We start from the raw sequence: 8,293 nt of genomic DNA on the forward strand, positions 1-8,293 counted from the left end.
GCCGCCGCCGCCGCCGCCGGGTCCTAGGCGGAGCGGAGAGCAGGAGGACGCGGAGCCGGGCCGCTGGAAGCCGGGGAGCCTCGGCGTCGCCGCCGGCCTGTGCAAACAGACAGACGACGGTGACAGCGCGCAGCCGGCGGGGGAAGGGTGGGAGGGGCCCCCGGGTGCCGGGGGGAATCCCAACGGCCCCATCTCCCCCCGGTGCAGCTCTGCTGCCCGCGGACCCTTGGACTCAGGAGGCGGCTGGGTGACCCTCTTTCAAAGGCAGGGCAGCCCAGAGGATTCCTGCCGTCGCCCCTAGGCACCCTGCGACCGTGGTAAGAGGATTTGGCAGTGACTCGGGGGCTCTACCTAATATTGGGGCTGAAATATCGGAGGGAAAGATAAAATGCGATTTTTAATGATATCTTTTAAAGAATTTGGATTAGCTTGACTGGAGAAAATCGTCGGCAGCCCCACCAACGGGGCAGAGATTTGGGGGTGTCACCTGTGTCTCTTCCTGCACAGGGTCACCTGTGGCCCACTCACCCAATCATTTTCACATTTACCGCGCCCCTCGCGTGGGTCGGCCCGGGGGGCCAGATGCGGGAGCAAACAACCCGCCCCTGGGAAGACTGAGGACAACTGTCCCCCGCCCCCCCCCCCCCCCCCCCGCGCCCTCATTGCCAGCCCTGCACACAGAGCCCAGGGAAGCCCGGAGCGGCGTGGTGTGTGGCCCAGTGTCCTGCAGGCGTAACGTGCACTTGGATCTTCCCTTGCCTTCACCGTGTACGCATTTGCTGTAAAAATTTCTTTGGGGATCCTTGTAGCTTCTGACGGGGCTTTTCTGGGACATCTGTGCTGCTATTTCCCCCTGCCTTCCAGGGATTCTTGGAGAGTGTCACCTCTGCTAGATTTCACTGGGACCCGCCACTGTCTGATGAGAACATCTGCCCAGGATTGTAGAGGTTATAGAGAATGGAAATGTTTATAGCCCGAAAGGAAGAAATAAGAAACCGTGTGTCCTATCAGAGAATGAAGTAAGCATGGAATGGGTCTCTGGATAAATCAAACACACCGAGTTTGGATTGAACTGGGAAAGGTGAAGTGAGAAGGGTCATCAGAGACCCGGAGGGCATCCCGAGGGCCAGGGGAGGGCTGATCAGGTGGGCTTAGTACCTCCCTGGCACCCTGCCCCCCGTTATTTTACTTGTTTACTTTCTGAAAATGGCTTTATTTAAACAGGATCCTGGGCTACAAACAAAAGCCTGAAAACACTGACAGATGAAGCCCAGAACATTTGGCTGATTGTTGTATATTTGATGAAGATTTTGTGTCCTTAGTCTGAAAGACATTCTAAAATATTATAGATTTAGTTTCTGCCGATTCAGTTTCTTCCAAGTAATCCGCTTAATTTCACAGGTGTGGAGGTGGTTAGAAGTCCTCATACTGAGTGGTAAATAAAATGATTTCTTCTGTTACATTTACTGAGGAGACTTGATGCCTTCTTCTGAAGAAATAAAAGGCTCATTCAATTTTGAGATAAACTTTTATTGTTGGGAACTCAAAAGTTCCTTTCACAGGAAAAATAACAATGCTATTTTCAGTTGGGGGGAAAAGCGTTTTAAATTCTAAAATCCTATTATGTGCTTATTACATACTAATGTGAGTTCATCTTTTTGGTAAAATGAACACCCAAGCATGTTTGTATGCAGTTTATGCCCGTTCCAAGACTCTAAAAAGCTGGCACAGATTCGGGCAAGAAAAATGTGTCTATTTCCTCTCAATATGTCTACTGTTTGAATTAAATATACTGGAGACTGGTGTAATTTGGTCTGGATATTGACTTGTTTTTTTTAGCAGTGCTCTGAAATGTTTGAGGTTTAATTTTTTTTTTCAAACTTATTTCAAAATGTATTACAAACCTTTGACTTGGTAAATCAGTTAATTCAAGATAAGCTAAGGAAACCACTGCCTTAAAGTGGGAAGGGAATAATAGTAATTTTAGTTGGATACATTATTAAATTGTGCAGAGGGTAACTATGCAAAATCAATGTACTGCTTTTACTTTTGGACAAAATTAATGTGACTTTCAACGATGACGATTAAGTTGCCAAGTAGGCAACACAAACTGGGTGGCTCCGTTGGTTAAGCATCTGACTCTTGGTTTCAGCTCAGATCATGATCTCATGGTTTATGAGTTCGAGCCCCGGGTCAGGCTCTGTGCTGACAGCATGGAGCCTGCTTGGGATTCTCTCTCTGCCCTTCCCCCATGCTCTCTCTCTCTCTCAAAAATAAATTAACATTTAAAAAAACACATAAAAAAGGACAATACATACATAAACATTTTATCTTAGATTTTAGAATTTACATCAATAATTTGCCTGCAGAAAATTCGATCATGGAGCCATGTGGCTCTTGGATCATCCCCTCAGTGGAAGAATGGCAAAAGTCAGGTTTCATAACCTGTTTAACTTTCTGCTGAATTTAGGTTAAATCCAATCAATTTCAATCCTTTGAGGGCACCACCTTAGTGTTTCTGTATCCTGTAGATAAAGAACTGATGGAATACCGTGCTTAAAAAGGTATAGACTCTTCCGATTCTAAAAGGAAACAGTTTGTTATCCTGATACTCATTATTTAAGTGATAGAAGTTTTCACTGGTATATTTCGTCATTAAAATTCAACTTTCCCTTTCTCTGGTTGATAGACAGTAGTTGGCTCCTTCCTATCTTACACTCGAGTTAATTGGGAACCCGGGTATTATTTACAAAGAGAAGCCGTGAGTTTCATTCATGCGGCTGGCAGGAATGGCGAGAAGGAACAGTGACGACCACAGGCAGTGTCGCCTGGAAGAGGAGAGTGGTATTTTATTAGGGAGCAGGTGCATTTTCTTTGTCATCATCTCCCTCGCCCAGCTCCTCTGTTAAACAAATGGCTTGTTAGGTCCTGACTTCAGCAACAAACAGAAGGGGAGCCCCTGGCCTTAACACCCAGTTGTCTTCCCAAATGCCTTAAGCAAGAGAGAGACTCAGTTTCAAACGGGTGGGGGCGGCGGAATTCCTAGCTCAGTTCAGCCACTGAGGCGTCTGCAGGTGAGCTGGGCCTCCCAGGGGGGCCGGGTCCCAGGGTGGCCGGGTCCCAGGGCTGCAGGCCAGGCCAGGCCTGGCTGAGCTAAGCTGGTGGGCCAGTGAGCCCTCTGCTTTCAGCCAGATGCAGAGCTTAGGTGCAGTGTCCACAGGACGGTCAGGGCTGCGAATCAGAGAGAAATGGTGCTCTTTGCCTTTTTTATTAAGGATCCACGCTGAAGAAATTGGGAGGCAGTATGGAACAGCAGTTAACAGCACACGCTTTGGGTCCCACACGCTTAAGGTTCCATTCTGGTCACGTGACCTTGGACTAAATGCTTGACCTCTCTGGATTTTATCTGGAAAAGGCAGGGACGAATACCGATTTCACAGGTGGGCACAAGAGAAAATGAAATGAGAGCATTTTGTTAGCACAGTGCCTGGAACATAGGAAGATCCGCTGAATCGTGGTGATGATTGTTACCGTCCCTAAAACTCAAGGCTGGGCTGAGCGCTGACCGGCAGTCAGTCCTCCGGTAAGGCCGGCGTCCGCAGTACTCGATTTCATTTTTCCTTTTCTCGTTCTTTCTTTCCTCTTCCTTCCCTCCTTCCTCTCTCTCCCTTTCTCTTTTTTAAAAAGGGTGTTAGCCTGGAGTTACCTCTTGTAGAAAATAGACGTAAAAGGGTTAGATTCTATTGTATTTTAATAAAAATACTCGTTTTAAGGAACCCAACTAGAGGAGGTCCATGAAGACTTTTTTTTTTTTTTAATTTAAATCTAGAAGTTCCCGCTATGCCTGGGAAGCAGTGAGAGGCTTCAGTAGCCAAACAGCTTTCCAGAGCTGGAGGAGAGGCCTTGGCCTGACTCACCGTTGCCCTGGCAACAGGAGGGCCTGGAGGCCTCCGGCCCTGATCCCTTAATCTGAGGAGCCTCCACCACTGTGCCTCGGGAAAGGTCTCCCCCGACACCTGGCTGGTTAAAGCACCGAGAGGAGATGGAGGCGGGGCTCTTTCCTGGAAACACAGCTGCCTAAATGTGTCCGAGAGGGTCTCAGCTTTCCAGACCCCCGAAGGCTTGGTCTAGAGGACTAGGCCTCTGAGTCTCCGGCATGTCGAGGAAGCAGATGGCTTCCCATCCTTCTGTGTTTCTCCATGGGGCCCAACACAACTGCTTTGCACACGAGTGGTGCTTAATAAGTACCTGGGGCGGTCCCCAAGGGACCAGACTCAGGTCCTGCTCCGCTGGCTGCCCCCCACCCCCAACCTGAGGCAGTTGCATTAATTTCTCCAGCTGCAATGGCATAGAGTCCACACAGAGGCCTTTTTTGCCTCTGCAACTGTCTTCTCTGACGACATTCATAATTTTGGCAAACATATGGCTCAGGGTATGTTCTGCTCACTATATTCTGTTTCCTCAAATTTTGTCTTACATCTGAGGATACAATGGAATAATTTGAAAGAGGGGCTGGCTTTCCTTTTCCAACAACCATTCAGATCCCAGGGAAAGGACTCTGTGGCCAAGCACATGGGTTTGGGAGTCAAAAAGGCTTGAGGTCAGGCGCGCTTGGGTGGCTCAGTCGGTTGAGTGTCCGACTCGGTCATGATCTCGCGATTCCTGAGTTCAAGCCCCGCGTCGGGCTCGGTGCTAACAGCTCGGAGCCTGGAGCCTGCTTCCAGATTCTGTGTCTCCCTCTCTCTCTGCCCCTTCCCTGCTCATGCTCTCTCTCTCTCTCTCTCAAAAATAAATAAATGTTAAAAAAAAAAAAAAAAGACTTGAGTTCAAATTTTGACTGTACCATTAGGTTGCTGGGTGACTTTGGGCCTAGTTAACCTCTCTGAGCCTCAACCTCTTCATCTATAAAAAAGAGTATAACTAAGGTCTTCAACAGTAATTAGCACTCAATTAATGGCAATTGCTCTTCCTGGTACACAACTCCATGGGGCCCATGGCAACTGGTTTCAAAGTCTGCCCTTCTAATTAAATTAAGGGCGCCTGGGGAGAGCACTGTGGATGACGACCAGATACCCAGAAAGGTGGGGTACAGCCCACTGCAAACTCTGGCTTGTGGCGGACAGGCGTGTTTCAATCCCTGTCCACTCTGACATCGAGACCAAGAGTTGCTTGTGTGCTTTTGAACTTCTTCACACCAAAATAACTTTCTGATTCTGCCTGTAGGGGAAAATCTCCTTCTCGGAGATTCATTCTTTCAGAATACAACTCGAGCCGGCTACCTACCTGAACTTCTGTATGTAAATTAAGCCGTCTTTAATTATGAGCTAATAATGAAAAAAGCAAACTTTTACCGAGACCTTAGTATGTGCCAGCCTCTTTGCTACTTATTTATTCTTTACGTGATTTAAGCCTCCGAACAGTGGAGCCTTATTTATCCCCATTGAACGGGCGAGGAAGTTGATGTTCTGCTAATTAGCTGGTTCGAGGCCATACCGCTGTCAAGTTTAAAGCCACATCTGGTCCACTCCAGAGTCTGTCTGCACTTCCGTGACCGTCCTCGAGAGCTGTTGGCCTCTGACGCCATGGAGATCGTGGTGGATGGAAAATGGTGTGAGCAAAGAGATACCGTGGAGCACAGCCTCCCCCCCCCCCCCCGCCACCCTCCAAGATGCTTGGAGAGGGGGTTAGAGCCAAGGAAGGGAAGGTAGAGGCACAGAGAACCCCCGAAAGCCCAGCCGAGTCCCACGCAAGAAGTACGGGTCCCTGGCTATATTTAATCCGTTACAGCCAGATTTCCTAGGAAAAGAAAGGCTCACCATCGCCACGAGGCCCCCAATGCCCCGAGGATGCCCTGGTAACTGTGTATAACAAATGAAGTCACTCTGAGCCTCCCCAAACCACCGTGGTCTCCCTCTCAAGTCTGAACATCTCCGGCACTCTTGGTCCTCCAGTTCCGGGACCAGTAAATTGGGCACCAATGGCCCTGCACCAAGTATCTCCACAACGCCTCTAACATCCCTTCCAGGCCTCAAATATCCTGGTGTTCCAGAGCACCGGGTCCTCCGGCATTCCTTCAGCCACTAGCCACCAGACCCATCATCCGTGGCCCGTCTGCTGCACACGGCTGCTTCCCCCAGATGTCTGACCACGGCACGTTTCCCTCCCGGTCCGCTTCGGTCTCCTGCTATCTGTCCGTATCAAGCCTCTCCTGCTTGGCAAGGGTTTCCCACACGAGAGCAAATCAAACCCCACCGTCACGAAGTCTTAGGTCCAAAACCCCCTCTGCACGCAGAATCTGCTTCAGGCCAACCTTTTTGACCTTGGTTTCCTACCCAAGCCCTTTCTCCAGCTCAGTGGGTTTCATCAGTCACTGCTTAACATTGGAGCTCATTTGCCATACCTCCCCCTTTAACGATCCTGCCCCCGAGAAGGCCTGGCCCATTTCTCTCCTCCGTGGAATCCTCTGCAGCCCGGGATGGGCTCCGTCACCACCCTCGTGGAGCTCTTCTGACTCCTCCAGGACCCTCCCCCTGTGGCCTGCCTCACTGCCTGCTCCTGGATCTGACTGCTCTTCAGCTGGTTCCGCAGCCCAGGACCAAGGCTGGCCTTGCAAGCCCCTCGCACTAGCCCCGGCCTCCTCCCGGCCTCCAGCTGCTTGTTCTAATGTCCCACCAGCCTTGCAGAAACTTTCCAGGAAAGTCAGATCCTTTCGAATGTGAGACCTTGAGCATCGCCTCCCCTCTCTGTGCCTCAGTTTATGCATCCTGATAAAGGAGGCAGTTGACGGCCTCTGGGTCTCTGCAGAGCCAATGACAAGGCACCTTCTCCCTCAGATTCCCTTTTCCGATCCTCTTGTCCACCATCCGCTCCTCTCCACCCTGACTCACGGCTTGACCTGCCTCCCCCGAGCACTTCTTGTCTCGCCCGCTGCTCTCCCCGTTTTTCAGCAGAAGCCTGGCCTCCCGGGTTTACCAGCCTGAGCTCGGCCCTCTGCTAGCCTCCATGAATTGTCCCTTCGAATTGTCCGAATTCTCTCTGGGTCACTGCCAAGCCCAGGAGCAGGTGAGAAGAAACCGCTCCGGTGGGCAAAGTAATGCACTTGCAGTTTCTCTCTGGGCGCCTCACGGGGGGGTCATCAGAGATGAACCAACACCTACAACCAGGGTGCGTTGGTGCATTTCACAAACCCAGAGAGTAGCTTTGGCGCAACATACACATAAGAAAGGTCTGACCGGGGGCGCCTGGGTGGCGCAGTCGGTTAAGCATCCGACTTCAGCCAGGTCACGATCTCGCGGTCCGTGAGTTCGAGCCCCGCGTCGGGCTCTGGGCTGATGGCTCAGAGCCTGGAGCCTGTTTCTGATTCTGTGTCTCCCTCTCTCTCTGCCCCTCCCCCGTTCATGCTCTGTCTCTCTCTGTCACAAAAAAATAAATAAACGTTAAAAAAAAAATTAAAAAAAAAAAAAGAAAGGTCTGACCGGAGCCTTTTGTGGTTCCTCCAACCACGGGCACCAGGAGCCTCTGCACCCCTTCCCTACCCCCTCCCTGCACCCCTGGCCCGCTATCCCCCACCAGCTGCATTTCAAGCTGGGCGGGAGATCTGGCCCGGTCCCGAGGGAAGCGCCCAGCTTTTGCCGTAGAACTGTCTCTCCAGCCCATTCCAAACCTGTTACCCTCCCTGACCATTCTGGTCAACCGGGCCCTACCGCTCCCTCGGCTCCCACTGTCCTCCCCACACCACGGCGCGCGCCAGGGTCCGCAGCCAGGAGCGTCCGCCCTGCCATCCAGGGACTCACTACAAGCTCGCCTCCTTTTCCATGTTCTAATCCGCGGGCTCCGCGCCCCCTCCACCACCCAACACAGGGAGTGGGCACAGAAGAGGGGCTCCAGAGAACCTGTCAACTGACGCTAGGCACACGCCCCTCGGCCACCTTCTCAACCCTCCCCTTCAAAACCAAACAAAAACGGCAAACAGGAAACGCTCGTCTTTTAAAAATTACTCTATTATTATCAAATAGAACCACAGTATCCAAAAGGTAATTATAAAGTTCTATTCCCCAACTAAGTGGCCCTACACCGCCCCTCCGAGTGGCCGGCGGCCAAATCACTCCCCCCGTGCTGATTGGTTTCATCCATTTTATTGTCAAGGAAATTAACAGCCCGAAGGGGGTTCCCCAGGTCCCCGCACTCCCCACCCGCCCCCCCGGGGCCCCCGGTAAACACGGTAAACACGGCAGCAAGCGACCTGGTCTCACTACCCCCGTGTCCTTGGGAGGAGGGACGAAGGGAGGGAGGG

The 8,293-nt window shown here is 51.3% G+C and overlaps 1 long non-coding RNA gene across 1 annotated transcript; it reads left to right on the forward strand.

Moving 5' to 3' along the window:
- Positions 1 to 6: 6 nt before the first annotated feature.
- Positions 7 to 1,808, forward strand: LOC121024782 (uncharacterized). Its single transcript, XR_005787815.1, has 2 exons — positions 7 to 317; positions 865 to 1,808. It is a non-coding gene; the product is annotated as an uncharacterized LOC121024782 (long non-coding RNA).
- Positions 1,809 to 8,293: the final 6,485 nt, after the last annotated feature.

The sequence above is a fragment of the Herpailurus yagouaroundi genome, unplaced genomic scaffold, assembly GCF_014898765.1.
Source record: "Herpailurus yagouaroundi ecotype Mexico unplaced genomic scaffold, PumYag 67152, whole genome shotgun sequence".
NCBI lineage: Eukaryota > Metazoa > Chordata > Mammalia > Carnivora > Felidae > Herpailurus > Herpailurus yagouaroundi.